The sequence below is a fragment of the Tamandua tetradactyla genome, chromosome 18 (genome assembly GCF_023851605.1).
Source record: "Tamandua tetradactyla isolate mTamTet1 chromosome 18, mTamTet1.pri, whole genome shotgun sequence".
NCBI classification, from domain to species: domain Eukaryota; kingdom Metazoa; phylum Chordata; class Mammalia; order Pilosa; family Myrmecophagidae; genus Tamandua; species Tamandua tetradactyla.
In genome coordinates this window covers 75693205-75707718 of record NC_135344.1, presented here as the reverse complement: position 1 = coordinate 75707718, position 14514 = coordinate 75693205, and the positions used below count along the sequence as shown (strand labels likewise).

The 14514-nt window shown below is 42.5% G+C and overlaps 1 protein-coding gene across 2 annotated transcripts in view; it reads right to left on the bottom strand.

Annotated features, from left to right (window-relative positions):
- Nucleotides 1-14514, bottom strand: part of GNAL (G protein subunit alpha L) — a 190360-nt gene that overhangs the window by 27546 nt on the left and 148300 nt on the right. The gene's annotated exons all lie outside the window — the stretch shown is intronic.

The window sequence follows — 14514 nt, the reverse complement described above, 5'->3', positions numbered from 1 at the left end:
GGGTGGCCTCGAGCCGCGCTGCGTCCAGCTGCCGCCCTGCAGCGCGTCCTTCCCAGCGCGGGCTCCCGGGTGGCAGCCGTGGGCTCTGCGACTTGCTTCTACGGGGATCCCTCCAAAGCAGCGAGGACAAAATGCGGAAGGGCCAGCGTACGCTCTGGTCGAGAGGTGGAAACTGAGCGCCAGCTGTGGGGGTGGGTGGTTTTCATGCGGTCCCCAGGCTGTGTGCTAACTGGTCTCGCACGCAAATTACCGGGACGCTGATGCCACTTCTGCCCTCCTGTCCTCCTGAAGCACGGCTCTGTCGGCATCACTCCCGAGCTCCGTTTTACTCTCCTGTGCACGCGCCAAACTAGACGGGGGCACGGAGGTGCAGCACTGCTGGCGGCGTTTGACTGACATGGAGAACGCGGCACCAGGTGGACACCCGTCCTGCTGCCTGCATTGGCTGGCTTTGTGTCTCTGAGATATCCGGCCCATGCTTCAAAAGCCGCCTCCTCCAGGAAGCCTCGTGCTGTGCTGCCTTGGCACCTCTACCCTACCAGAGGTGTGCGTGTCCTGGCGTGACAAGTCACCTGTCAGATTATTAACTACTTGGAAGCAGAAGACATTCTCCTCCTTTTTTCCCATGGAACCCAGTTCTGCACGGAGTGGGCACTGCCGCCAATAAGACTCGGCAGCATTCAATTGATGGGAGGAGCTAGGACGTTACCCTAGTTAAGCGGCTTAGCTAAGCCCCCCCTTCCCTAAAACTGCGAAACTCCTTTGAAATTAAACATTTACAGAAATGGAATACATAAAACCAAGAAAAGAGAAGGCATCTGTTTGAAATGCAGAGGGCCTGAAGTCCCCTTTTTTGCTGGGTTTAAAGAACCCAGCCCAGTTTGTACGTGAGGTCCTTGACCATGTCCCATGTCACATTCTGTGTTTAGCTGAAGGACAAAACCTAATTAGGCGAGATGATTTGGAATATAATCACAAACAACTCTGATAGACGGTGATAGTGACAACTGAGTACTTAGGAGCCAGGTTCTGTTCTGGGCATTGGGTATGAATTACTTCATTTAATTCTCACATCTGAAGGCTCACCTGATACAGAAAAAAAGGATTGTCATTTAGCTTAAAAGAAAAAAAAGGGTGGTTTAGCAGTTCTTTTGAGAAGACTGGAGGATTGCACTGACTGCAGGCCCAATGAGACTAAGGGATGATCCCGACAGAAGTCACCTCATCTGCAGCTCCATGCATGGGACGATGGCAAGTCTCTCTGGGCTGGCAGAGAGCACCTAGGGAATGGGGTGGAGTCCACCAGGGCTGACTGGAATGCAGACGAAGGCTGTCCTCGCCTCGGGCAGGGCTCCTTCTCTGGAGCTTGTCCAGGAGCATTCCCGGGGTCCCTGCCTCCCCATTCCTTCGTCAACACCCCTGCCGTTCCCACTGTCTGCAGCATAATCTATATCTAATCATTTCCAATCTTGCATTTCTCTAGCAAGCCTTTCTGCTGAGCCCTTAATTCTCCTCTCCAAACCTACTCTTCCCTATATACTAAATGGCCTAGTTGTTAAGTCAGTTTTTTAGGCATTACATTTGATGGCTCCCTTATCTCCCCCTTGACATCTAACCCATTTCTAAATTTTTCCCGTTCTTTATGTTCCATTGAGGGTAACAGTCCTTCCAAATCTGTTTTAGACAATGTATCTAGCAAAAGGAACATTATTTGGCGCTTATGAAACATTATCAAAGTAGATTTTGGTCCTATGGACAATTCTGATGACACATGAGAACCTTCCGGATTCAATACATGATGTGGAAAAAAAACAATTTATAACAGCTGGAATAACATTACTATTTTAGAACACTTGTTCTAAATAGTAGCCAAAGTACGAGGTCTATTCTTAGATCAGAAATTTCTAGAAAGCTGTGAGTCAGACCAATTAACTATTTTTATCATAAAATGGGGAAGAAAAATAGGCTATAATTTGGCATATAAGACCTATTTCTTGATTTTCTTTCCTTACTTTGAACCGGTTCAAGTGGTTAAATTTAAGATATTCAAGCAAGACGTAGCTTGGCTTCACTAGGGAAGAATGATTTGCTAAATCTAAAGACAATCAAAAATAAAGGAAATACAACCAGATACACAGGCGGTTCAGTGGTAGAATGCTCGCCTTCCATGTGGGAGACCTGGGTTCGATTCCTGAACCATGCACCGCTCCCCCCCCCAAAAGGGAAATACAGATATGAAAAGGATTTCATTGTGTGTTCAAATATTACTGTATTCTTATGGATTTGCTTCTGTTTGTTTTGAAATGTGATCCCTCAAATCGTCTTACAGAGCTCCTCCTTGTTTCCTTGTCCACTTATCCCAGTTTATATTTATGCATTTATTTGTATTTGTTTGCCCAGCACCAGTCTTTCCTCTTAGATGGGTCTGGCATGGTGACATGTGGCTTATTACCTTGTACTGATTCTGTTCAAAACCCACACATAACAGATACTCAAAAAATTTCCATTCAATGTAATAATCCATAGGAAATGGTGCTGGGTATGTATTCACTTGGTGAGCATTTCAAACATTTTCTTATTATATATTTAACTCACCTTTTAATTTAGGAACACAGTTATACTTTAAAATTCTGACATTCCTCAAACTTTGAGAAACTGCAAAGTCACTGTCCTTCAGATTCTGATGGTTTAAAAATGAAAACAAGAGTTAGAAGGAAACAGAAAAGTAGCACAAAAACAGAACTCCGATTGCTTCATATGCAACTAAATGCATGGTTCCTTGTGTGTGGTGTGGTGAATGAGTACAGGTTTGAGAACCATAACTTCTGTCTGTCATGATGTTCTAATCTGGCATCTAATGTTGAATTAACATAGGGATTCCCCGTCTCCTTTTCTACCTCGAATAATTTGTCAATTTGATGACAGCCTGAAAATTAAATCTTAAGACTCCTCTCTCTATAAAGACGATGGAAAATTTCCTTTGGCAGTAAGGAGAATGACCATCTTTCCCTAGGAATTCACAGTAGGTATGTTTCTTATTCATATGCAGTTTTCCTTATAATAAAAGATAATCCTGATTTGGAAAAAATATCAATGGTAGTAATTCATTAAAAAAAAAGTACTCTCTATATATTGATTTTACCTCTTGGGTTTTGTTAAAGAGCAACTTCATATTCTCTCATTTGAAGGTGATTTCGCACCTACCCAACAAAGAAAACAAATCGACAGAGAGAGGAGAGGAAAGCTGTGGCATGTAATGAAAAGACTGAGTTAATGTCAGGGAACTGGGAGCTGGTTCTCTCCTGTTCTGGGAAGACCTGTGTGTGACACAACGAAAGCCTGTTTTCTTCTCTGGACTTGTTTCCTCATTTGTGAAACTGGAAATAGAGCACCTATGGCCTAACAGTCGACGATAATGCCGAAATCAAAGGGGGAGGTCATTCAAAACCACTACATTAAAAAAAAATCCCGGAACAATCCGTATAGATTCACTGTAAAACTTACTAAGAGGGGAAACAAATGCATTATTTAAACAGGCTTTCACCCTGCAATATGTAATGGATGTTGACAAATCCAGGAGGGAACACGTGGAACAGACTTGGCAAAATAAAGATGGAAAATGTGTCTATTTCTATATTACTCATCTAATTAGAATATATTTTGTGGAAAGAAAATGAACTCCTTGTTTGCCTTTAAGAAGTCTATTCCCTTGCATAGAAACGCAGCCCTGGGATACCTAACAGAGTCTGGCTGCCTACTGGGAAATGCACCCCTCGCCCTGCCAGCACGGTGCCTGATGGCAGGAGTTCTGTGGCCACCAGGCTGAAGGGTGAGCAGCCCCAAGGGCAGGCTTACACCAGGGCAAGGCCACCAGTCCCTGAGCCCTTAAGGTGCTTCTGCAAGAATCTGCAAAACGTTTTTTATTGTTTCTCACATACTTTTTTTAAAAAACCTTTATATTAAGTTTACAATCCCTAAGGTAAAAACAGTTAATGTGAGAATTAGCCAGGAAATTTTGCTGCATAATAAAACCTTCCTTCTCCCCTCCACTTGGAGCTGTTTGCATGTAATGGGCACAGATGGGTGAAAAGCTGGGAGCTGCTGCCCAGGCCCCTGGGGGTTGAGTACTATTACTTGGTGGTGGAGGGGAATAGCGTTTTGTGTTTTTTGCTGCTGCTCCTTGGAGCCTGAGTGTTCAGCTGACCACGGGAAGATGATGCCTCAGATCCCGAGACGATGTTGCCCTCCATATGCCCTGAGAGGTGGCTTGTGCTCAGATGGCTCCAGCCTAAGGAGGTGAAGGGATTTAAAATACCCACGGTTGTACAATGGGGAGTACAGTTCTAGAACCACACAGTCTGAGACCCGTGGAGCCCCTTATCCTGTAATCCTTTCAGTTCCATTCTAAGCCACACTGTATCTGCAACATGGAATAGGTCAAGGACCATTAGTGACCAGGCAAGGCAGGCACATCTTGGGCATTTCTTTTGTTTACAGAAAGAGCAGCAGTTAAAGCTTTTGAGCCAAAGCATAAAGGTTTGATTAGTTTACACTACTAGCTTCTTTAGTAAGGAAGCAAAATGGTATTAAAAATCAAATATAACTAAACTCAGTGAGACCTACTAGAAATAATTTATTTTTGACACTCCTATTTAGAATGTAAGAAAAATCCTGTAACTGGAACATATTTATCATTTAAAAACTATATATAATTTCCTCTAGCCTCCAGTGTTTTGGAGGAGCTAGAAGGAAAAATCTGAAATAGTGGAATGGTAACACATAACAAACTCTGAAATCTGTTCTGTGTCTACCCATTGAAGTGTACTTTGAAAATCACTGCTTTTTCTTTCTTTTCTTTGTATACGTTATCTTTAACAATAAAAAACGTTTTTTAAAAATTATATATACTATTTCAACATTCAGTTTTTTCTGAGACAACCAATACTTTTGTTTGAAATGAAGGCAAAGATCAATATTTTTAAGAGAAGTGTTAGCTTAAAATGATTTTGAACCAAGTCACCAGATAAGAGACATATGAACTAAACAGAAGGGATATGCTTTCTTGTTCTGTTATCTGAGAAAGTTGGGCTAGAATCTTCTGGTTTGGGCACACAATGCACAAATATTTCTTGAGTTCAAGGCCAGGGAATGACCAATAAGGGGACAGAGGCAAGTAATTGGCCACCACGAGGCATCTGAAAATGCTGTCTAAAGTCAGAGGGCTTTAGAAAGGTCTGCTTCTCCCAGACCTTCTTCTCACGGAAGGGTCTCTGCAAACGAGGCACAGTGGGGCTGGCCAGGTTTTCCTGATAAATCTGACAAGAGAGGTCATTCGAACAGGTATTTCTTTTCCAGGAATCCCCAGGATGTCTTTAACCATTATTAACCACATCCTAAATATAAGTCTTAGCCAAGTTTAAAATCTGGACAACAATACTTAATAGTAAATCATGAATCTTAGCCTACTGCAGGAAGAAGAGAATGTATTCTTTTTGGGTGGTTTAGGGATTGAAAGAGAATATCCACTTAAAACTAATGGGCAAAACTTGGTGTCATGTAAATGAAATAAAATAAGGAAACAAGAACCAAATTGCATTCACCGTAATGCTTCTTACATGGAAGAATTCTGGTGTTAGCTCTTTCCTGTCAACCACCCCCGACTGTTTTATCTGTCATAGTGATCATTCCCACCTGGGATCCCCAAGATGTCCCTGATCCTTAAAAAAGGCCCATTGTTAAAGGATGCTACCTGTGAGAAGTGTGGGGTCGATAAAAGGTGGATTTTATAAAGATCACGTGTATGGGTTTGCTCAGCTCACGCAATGTGCCAGAAAAAGGAACCAAAGGAGAAACTGACCTTTACATCTATGTTCACCTTATGTTGAATTTCTTATTTTAAAAGAGATCTGAAATGTCATAAAACATGTTTAATTGAGTATAATGAAAAATTTCCTTTTTTGGCAAAATCATCTATTAAGCCTTGTCTATTTTAGAAGAGAATATATTTAGCCACTGTATATATCTTAAGAGAAAGTAATAGCAAGGCAATTTCTCTCTTAGCAATTACAGAATGCCTCAGGTAGCTGGTATAAGAAATTCTTCATTCTTTCACAGAAATAATGCATAACACCACAGATTTACACCAATATCAAATAAAATAAAAAACAAGGGCACACTATGCGCTTAACTGTTGTCATATGAATGGAATCGTTAGTAAACATAGGGAAATTGTACTTTATTTATTTATTTTTGCATGGGCAGGGAGCAGGAATTGAACCCGGGTCTACAGCATGGCAGGCGAGGACTCTGCCCGCTGAGCCGCCGCGGCCCACCCGGGAAATTGTATTTGTGCTTAGATTTAAAGCTTATTTTTTAAAGGTAGCTTTTTGTTGATGTCAGGGATTCTAGATGTTATATGATCAATGGCGTGTGGTGTAATAAAGATACTTAATTCTAACCAATGATGCATGTACTATTCTAAGAAAGGTTTTTCTTACTTCCTTTTTTGAATGCTTTCTTGGATATGAAATTATCAAAGGCCAGCTTCCTCACCCCCTAAATCCTATTTCAAAAGCTTTAATTGCATTTCTTGATATTGTGAACATATGTTCTCATTGTTTACTGGGAGAAGGAAGTCGTGATTCAAATACTGTGTTAACAGAGCTTTATAGAAAAAATAATTTGCATAGGTGAGAATGGTTAATTAAGAATAGTAGAGAAAGCAGAAGAATAGCTGTAATATAGAAAAATCTGTTCATTTAACAAATATTTATCGAACATCTACTGTGTGACAGGCATTGCCCCAGACACAGCATGAGCAGTCAACAGTTTTGCCATCCACGGTACAGAGTTTAAAACACTTGATTAGGCCTAGCTGTTCATTCAAATATTCATCAACTATTTAATGAAATGTTACTCTGTCAGGAGTAACATCTCCACATCTCCCTGAATGTGGCAGAACAACGCAGGATCCTCATGGAAGTAGCGTCTCATACAATCACCTGCCGATTTCTGCAAAGATGGTATTTTAGAGATTCATTATGGGAACTACGTTCTGAATCAGGATTTTTGCTTTTGTTTCTTTTCTTTCCTGCCCTTTCTTAAATTAAAAAAAAAAGTCACAGTAAGCCTATGCAAAATCTGATTTATTATAATTTGTGAGAGAACACTCTTGGGCTGCTATCTAGCTTATCTGGGGGCACATTTGTGATCACATCTACACATATGTTTAGTTTTCTTTTTCCTCCAACATTTTATTAGGAAAAACTCAAACACAACACATTTGAAATAATTTTATAGTGAATATCTATTATCTAGATGTTGCCATTAACTTTCTACTGTACTTTAGAAAACACTTCTCTCATCTACCCATCCCTCTACCATCCATGAATTCATCTTGTCATGCATTTCAAAGACAGTGCATGTAGCAGTTTACTTCCTCCTGAATTCTTCAGTGCGCAGGCTGTTATCTAGAAATCAGTATCTGTTCAGTCTTTTCATTTAATGTAAACTTTGCATCTAAAAACCACACCAATCTTAAAGTACACATTTGCTGACTTTTGACAAATACACTCTCACCTGGGTAGCCCATAACCTATAGAGTATTATGCATGAATTTAATGTGTTGTTTGGAAGGAAGGAAGGGGGCAGTACTGGCCATTTTTGGTAGATAATGGGGTACCTGTCCATAGAAGGAAGTGCCCTGGGGGACACAGGGGCAGGGCTGTCCTGCATCCTAACCGCCAGGTGTGCTGGTCTCCTCTGAGCACACCTGCCCGGTCAGCACAGGAGCACTGTGTCCCCGCTATGCTCTGTGGCAGGGTATTATGAACAGTTTGTATTTATCACACTTTACAGTCATGTTTAAGGAATGTGAAGAACTGCTGGAGATTAAGAATTCAACATTGGAGAGAATTTTTTACAATTCTTCTTTTTTCAAGTTTCTGCATAAAATTGAAATGCATCTTGCGATTACAAAGCAGACTTAGAAAAAAAAAAAACTGCTACCGTTTGCAACTATTCATCTACAAAACCCAGACTATTTCCATGCAACCCGTCCCCCAAGCAGAAGTAAACTAGAAACTGAGCTGAAGGCAACTGTCCCTTCAACCACTGAATTTCAGTTTTCTTCTTAACTTTTTTTTGGTTGTAACATATATCCAATTCAGATTTCCCATTTTGACCATTTTCAAGTGGACAATCCAGTGACATTAATTGTATGCACAATACCGGGCTACCTGAATCAATATCCATTACCCCACCTTTTCCCTCATCTCACAGAGAAACTCTGTACCCATTAAGCAATAACTCCCCCACCCGCCCTGGTCTGGTAACCTGTTATCTGCTATCTGTCTAGGAAATCTGCTTCTTCTAGGTATTTCGCAAAATGAGATCATGCAATATGAATTTCAGTTTCGTTTTTTATCACAGTGACCAGAGAAATTCTGTGGTTTGACTTATATAAGTAAATGTAAATGTGGACATCAAAAAGACGTTTCATTCTAAAAAAAAATACCACTTTGGTAGTTCTGTAGATTTCATCTGGATAAGTGATTCTGCTGCTATCAGCTCTGAAAGTTGGTCCCAGTTTTTAAACTGGGATCTGAGGGTATCTGAGGGGCCCAGGAGAGATGATGGTTGGCATTTAGGCCCCTCAGCTCCAGGCCTCCCCGCCAGCTCCCCAGGGAGTGGTGCTGACCGCAGAATTCTGGTTGAAATGGGAGCCATCTCTAAGAAATAATCAGCACAGTTCTAAGGCACCAAAAACGTGTGTGCATGTTCTTTTGTATGTTGCATGGTGAAGGACAAACTGCATTCTTTTTCCATGTGACTCTCCTGTTACTGCTGCACCATTTGCTGAATCTTTTTTTTTTTTGCCTGTGGGGGGAAGTGCACGGACTGGGAATCGAACCCCGGTCTCCCGCATGAGCGGGCGAGAATTCTACCGCTGAACTACCCTTGCAACCCCCTGTGTGTGTGTTCTAACTGTACAGAGACCAAAAGGCCCACTCTTCGCACCCTCCAGAACTAACCTGACAACGCACAGTGAACAGGGACCTCGGCAGGCTCTAGGGCGAGGGGCTGGAGGTGGCTGGCAGCGAAGCCCCTCTTCCCTCGTGAGACTGAGGATTAAGTTGGATCACAAGAGGAATCCACTGGAATTCGGGGAAGTATAATGTTCTCCACTTAAGGCAGTAGTTTCCTGGGAGATTTTTCAAAACTTTTCCCACAGAAACATCTGTGTTAAGCCCTCAAAAATTTAAGCCCTCAAAAATTTCTTCCAGACACCTCCGAGCAAGGGTTTTCAAATGGGGGTAGTAAAGCGGAAAATGTGCTGAGATATGTGCTTCCCCTACTTCGTCCCCGTCACTAGATGCATTCTTCATGCCCAAGATACATATTGCATTGACTATAAACAGGATCACCTCCAATTTTGCAGATCTAGACAATACATCTGAAAATAAATTTGGCTAGAAATAAAGGTCAAAATGAGAGTTAAGAACATGTACGTGTATCAGGGTGGCTGATTGTATATTTAAGGGATTACATGGTTACTGAATGAGTATACAGCAATATGCATAATTCAAATTACAGCTTATTTTATTTAAAAATAACCTTCAACATTTCAACTTTGAAGTTGAAATCTCATTTTTGCTAATAATTTCCAGATTGTTCTGACAGCCTAGCATTCAAGGACTTGACTACTGTAATTGCAAATCATGGCTAAAGAGGCTGAACATGGCACAAAAATTCCACGACACTGACAAAAGGCAGACATGGGGCTGTCTACAAAACCGTGTTACCTTTCTCACTGCTCTTTTCTTTTTTTCTGGGATATTCTTTCTTTAAAGAAAGAAAACCTAAAACCAATCATTCAAACGATGCGCTACTAAACATTTATCAGTAGGAACGTGAGACTCTTTCCTAGCCTCTCTGAGCAGCAGAGTTCAAAGTTACAATACAAGAAGTCGGATTTTATAAAGCTGTTCTAAAGATCCAATTTTCTCTCTCCCAAAATAGCTGTTTCCATGGCTACATAATCACTTCTTATTAAGACTACAGGAAATGTATTTTGGAGGATAATGCAGTCGAAATTCTTATTTAATCATCACAGTGGGGACTGGGCAGTTCTGCATAAAATATCTCTGGTAATCCACAGAGCTTGCCTGATGCTACAAAGCCACTGGTTTCACCCAAAGTGTGTTATTTAAAGCTCAGATATAATTATCATCCCTACACTCCTTTCAGCACGTCAGTCTTGCTGTCAGGTCCTGCATGTCAGCTGCCCTTCTTCATTCACAGCCCCCGCTCGGGGATGCAGGCGGGACCCCAGGCCAGGTGGGGGTGGGGGCAGCGTGGGGGGTGGGAGGGCGAGATGGAAGGTGGCCTGGCAGTTCACAAAACCAATCCTTCCAGCTTGGCTTTCCAGTGGGCACCCAGGGAAGGGTGGAGCTGACAAGGGAAGGTTAAAGAGAAGTAACAGAGGAGACTGCAGGAGGGCCTGGCTGACCCTGGAGGGCGAATGGCTTCCAGGTATCCTCAGAACAATCCCCCACGCCCTTTCCTTGGAGAAGCCTTAGCAGCTCCCCAGTCCTTGCAAACCAAGGAGCTGAACCCAGACCTTAGTCGTGCCTTTTAAAATTTTGGAGCCCTCTGTGCTTTATGAGGTCGAGGATACTCCTGCCCCCGCCGCCCCCGGAAAACACACGCGTGCAGGCTGGGCAGTGCCGGGCAGAGCTGCGCAGTCAGGCTGGCTGGCACGGAGACGCACACTTCGACCCGCTCTGCTGTCAGATGCGGCATCCGGGGGCAGGGCTGTGTCTTCCCACGCCCTCTCCTAGGCTCCCCTGCGTGCTCAAGCTGAAGAGTCACTTCCACTATTTTTCCAGCTCTGGGTCGCCCTCCCCCCATCCCCCTCCTGCCATGATCTTTTTTTTTTTAATTGAAATATGAGTCTCATAAAATATACTTTCACATAACATAAAATTCACCACCCTGAAAGTATTCAATTCAGTGGTTTTCAGTACATTCACAAGGTTGTCTGGCCATCCTAGCTCTCTAATCCCAGATCATCTTCACCATCTCAAAGAGGAACTGCCAACCCAGGGAGCAGCTCATTTTCAACGCTCCCCTACCCCAGCCCCCGGCAGCCACTACTGCATTTTCTGTCTCTATAGATGTGCCTGTTCTGGACATTTCATCTAAAGGGAATCACACAGCATGGCACCTTTTGTGGCTGGCTTCTTCCATTTAGCTTAATATCGTCAAGGTTCACCCACGCTGTCGCGTATATCAGAACTTCATCCCTTTTTATGGCTGAATGATACTGCAGGGTATATACACACCATATTTTGTTTATCATTCCCACCCTCTGGCTTATAATGCTACTACGGTCATTTGTAAGTTTTTGTGTGAATTTGTTTTCAACACTCTTAGGAGTGGAACTGCTGGGTCATATGGTCACTCTAGGTTTAGCTTTTTTTTCTTTTTCTTTTTTAAATATATATTTTTATTTTAATTTATATATATTATTAGAGAAGTCGATATACAGAAAAATCATGCAGAAAGTATAAAATACTATTCCATATACCCCTCCCCCCATTATTAACACCTTGCATTAGTGTGATACGTTCGTTACAATTGATGAAGGAATATTATAATTGTACTATTAACTATAATCCATAGTTTACATTAGGGCTCACTGTTTGTGTTGTACAGTCCTATGGTTTGCTTTTTTAAAAAATTTTATTCTAGCAACATATATATAACCTAAACTCCCCCGTTTTTTTTTTATTAAAAAAATTTTTTTTAAATACCAAAAAACACCAAACACAAACATTTGTAACTTCTGACCATTCCATTCTACATATATAATCAGTAATTCCAGGGTTAGCTTTTTGAGGAACTGTCCTCAGATTCTCAACAAGGTAGCCCTGCCTCCTGAGGTCCTTGTGCCTTCCAGCTCCACTGAGAAAGCTCCTCTTCCTCAACCTGTCCCCGTGGTTTCCACCAGGGAAGCACTGCCTAACAGGGCTGAGATTACTGCCTTGACAATATGCCTGAAGGCCCAACGTGCAGTTCTGCTGCGCTGGGTGACACAGAGACTTAGACTCACACCAAGATATAAATCAGATCCTTTTCTCAGAGCAATTCTGGTAAGAGGAACAGGCGGCACTGCAAGGGGAAAGAGACGTGCCATAGCATCTGAGCGACTCAGGGTGTGTGTGCATACTTTTTTTTTGTATGCTGTATTGTAGGGTCACAGTTCATTATTTTTCCATATGTCCTGTTATTACACCATTTGCTGGATTTTTGTTCATTTGGTTGGTTTGGTTTGTTTGTCTTTTTGGGAAGTGCATGGACCAGGACTCGAACCCGGGTCTCCCACATGGCAGGTGAGAGTTCTACCCCTGAACTGTCCTGCATCCCCTTGTGTGTGTATATTTAAAAAGCAGACCAGGGCCAGCCACTCTTCTCCGGCCAGACTGAATATGGGGCTCGAGTCTGATCCATTTGTTGGTGTCCAATGACACCCACTCAGCACCTACTTTAACACAAGAGCACCAGCCCGGGAGCTGGGCAGGCGAGGCCCAACGAGACTCACCCCCTGGCTCCGAGGCCATGGCAGCAGGGGACACAGTGGCCTGACCACCAGGCTGTAGTTCTGTCCTCCCCTCCTTGATGCTGACGTGACCTTTCTCCCATGAAGTGATGATGGTGAGAGACGGAATCAACTATTTTAAGAGCGTTCTTATCTGGCAATTAACAAAAACTGGCAACCATCTGTTGGTCTAGCAAACTTTACTGAAATGTTGCTTGTTTCTGAAAACTCCCAAATTCAAGAATCCGAGGGTAATGGAAACACAAGGTACACGAGAACCATGGAGAGACGAAATTACTGATCTGATCTGAGGTTCGTGTATGAAAGTGGACTAAATAGGCCCAGCTGGACACATGGTGATGGGCCCAGAGCAGTGAGGTCATGGGGCTGAAATGGCTTTGGTGACTCCGTCAGGCTCAGGGCTAGGAAAGCCGGATTGAGATTTTGGTTCTTTAGTCCTGCCAAGCCTGGTCGGGGAGTCTTGATCATGCCCCAGAGCCTCATGGGGCACGAGGCAGGTTTTTAAAATCAGTGGCTCTCTGTAAATGCAAAGGACGTAACCGAAAAAACTAGTCCTGGCTGTAAATGGGAAGCTGTGTCACTGCAGGCACCTGGGCTTGTCCCTCTGGGCCTCAATGTCCATCCTGTGAAATAACAGTAGCCAACACTTAATCTGGTGCCAGGCCTTGTCCAAGGGCTGTGGGTATCTATTTATTCAATCCTTCAGCAACTGAATGAGAAGAGATTTCAGTATTTTTCCCATTAAAGTAACTTGTCCATAAGTAATCCCAAGTGGTAAAAATCTTTAGAGCAGTGGTTGCTTCTGGAGGGGGTAGGTACAGGGATTTACCAGGAAGGAACATGGAGTGTTTAATATTTTGTATCTTGATATGGGTTTGGATTGCAGTATTGGAATTCACTGAATGGTACATTTAAGACTTGTGCATTATGTTGTCTACAAATTTTACCTCAAATAAAAAATTAAAAAACTCCAGGTAAAAAAAAAAAAAAAAAAAAAAAAAGTAACTTGTCCAAAGTCCTCGCACGGGGGTCGGGGGCAGAGCTAAGCATCTGGGCCTAGATTTGACTGCTATCAAAGCTTGTGCAACTTGGTTCTCTTTTTTCAAGTTTACGCTTGCATGTTTCTATTTTTAATGAAATCTTTGATTTTATTACTATGGTGATGAGAGAATAAGTTAAGAATGAGAAATTCTTAATGTAGCGTTGAGCAGCATGGGGGTATCCTCAGGCCAGAGCTCAAGAAACACTGGGGACGACTGATTATTTCAAAAGCATTATGCCAAAACTAAATGTCAACAAGTGGGGGATATGTGGGAGCGGGCTTTTGGTATTCTTTGCAGAAGAAAAGGAAATGTCTTCATATGGATTGTGCTGGTGAAGGCATGACTATGTGATTCTACCAGGAACCACTGTTTTTTTTTTTTTTTTACCTAGGTTGGATTGCATGATGTGCGAATTAAACTGTTTGAAAATGAGCAGAGAGAAACAAATGCTGGAGAAAATGTGGAAAAGAGATGTACCTGTTCACTGTTGGTAGGGAAATGAGAGGTGCAGCCCCTTGGAGGGCAGGGTGGTGGTTCCACAGGAGGCTAGGGGTGCAGTTGCCATATGATCCTGCAACCCTGTTGCTAGGTATATACCTGGAGGAACTGAGAGTGGGGACAAGAAAGGACATTTGCGTCCTGGTATTAATGGCAGCAATGTTCAGGATTCACAATGGATGGAGATGGCCTACAGGTACAACAGACTACTGGGCAGCTGCAAGCAGGAATGAAACGGTGAGGCATGCAACTAGGTGAATGAAAAGTCTGAAAGAAAAAGACAAATATCATGCCATACTCCTATGGACTAACTATAATACACAAACTCGAACTAAAGCCGAGGGCATGAGT